Here is a 1,554-nt window from a genome sequence, read left to right on the forward strand (position 1 = left end):
CCAATATGGCATTCAGAGTATCAACTTCAAGAACTCCCTTCTTCATAAGCGTCCCATTATTCACAGGATTCCTTTCAGAAGTGTACATGAACTGGTTATTAGCAACCATGTCAATGAGTTCTTGAGCTTCTGCAGGCGTTTTCTTTAGGTGAATGGATCCACCTGCAGAAGTGTCCAGTGACATCTTTGATAGCTCAGATAAACCATCATAGAATATATCCAGGATGGTCCATTCTGAAAGCATGTCAGAAGGACACTTTTTGGTCAACTGTTTGTATCTTTCCCAAGCTTCATAGAGGGATTCACCTTCTTTCTGTCTGAAGGTTTGAACATCAGCTCTAAGCTTGCTCAGCTTTTGAGGAGGAAAGTACTTGGCTAAGAAAGCCGTGACCAGCTTATCCCAAGAGTTCAGGCTGTCTTTGGGTTGAGAATCCAACCATAATCTAGCTCTGTCTCTTACAGCAAACGGGAAAAGCATGAGCCTGTAGACTTCAGGATCTACTCCATTAGTCTTAACAGTATCACATATCTGCAAGAATTCAATTAAGAACTGAAAAGGATCTTCAGATGGAAGTCCATGAAACTTGCAGTTCTGCTGCATCAGAGAAACTAATTGAGGTTTCAGCTCAAAGTTGTTTGCTCCGATGGCAGGAATGGAGATGCTTCTTCCATGTAAATTGGAATTAGGTGCAGTAAAGTCACCAAGCATCCTCCTTTCATTATTATTATTTTCGGCTGCCATATCCTTTTCCTGTTCAAAAATTTCTGAAAGGTTATCTCTGGATTGTTGTATTTTAGCTTCTTAATTTTCTCTTCAGAGTCCTTTCAGGTTCTGGATCTGCTTCCACAAGAATGTTCTTATCCTTGCTCCTGCTCATATGACAAAGAAGAAGGCACAGAAAAATAATAATAATAATAGAGATCCTTTATACCACAGTATAGGGATTCCTGTGTGAGTAGAAGAAGAGGGGGAGACAAAGAATGTAGTATAATGACAGAAACACAACTGTGAGGAGGCTAGAGATGTGAGATGAGATGTTAGGATATGAATGAATAAATAGAATGAGATGGGAGAGGGAGAATTTTCGAAAATATTTTTGAAAAAGAGTTAGTGATTTTCGAAAATGGTTTTTGAAAAATGTTAGTAATTTTCGAAAATTTGTGAAATAAAAAATAAAAATAATTAGTTAATTAAAAAGAAATTTTTGAAAAAGAGGGAAGATATTTTCGAAAATGAGAGAGAGAGAGTTAGTTAGGTAGTTTTGAAAAAGTTAAGAAACAAACAAAAAGTTAGTTAGTTAGTTGAAACAAATTTTGAAAAGATAGGAAGTTAGGAGGTTAGGAAAGATATTTTTGAAAAAGATAAGATGAGAAGATATTTTTGAAAAAGATATGATAGAAATTAGTTTTTGAAAAAGATTTGATTTTTAAAATCACAATTAATGACTTGATTCATAAGAAATCACAAAATATGATTCTAGAACTTAAAGTTTGAATCTTTCTTAACAAGCAAGTAACAAACTTGAAATTTTGAATCAAAACATTAATTGTTTA

At 34.6% G+C, this 1,554-nt stretch overlaps 1 non-coding gene across 1 annotated transcript; it reads left to right on the forward strand.

The window, feature by feature from the left end:
* Positions 1-238: 238 nt before the first annotated feature.
* Positions 239-346, forward strand: LOC112738871 (small nucleolar RNA R71). Its single transcript, XR_003169823.1, has one exon. It is a non-coding gene; the product is annotated as a small nucleolar RNA R71 (small nucleolar RNA).
* The last annotated feature ends 1,208 nt before the right edge of the window (positions 347-1,554 follow it).

Source organism: Arachis hypogaea, chromosome 13 (assembly GCF_003086295.3).
Source record: "Arachis hypogaea cultivar Tifrunner chromosome 13, arahy.Tifrunner.gnm2.J5K5, whole genome shotgun sequence".
Classification (NCBI taxonomy): domain Eukaryota; kingdom Viridiplantae; phylum Streptophyta; class Magnoliopsida; order Fabales; family Fabaceae; genus Arachis; species Arachis hypogaea.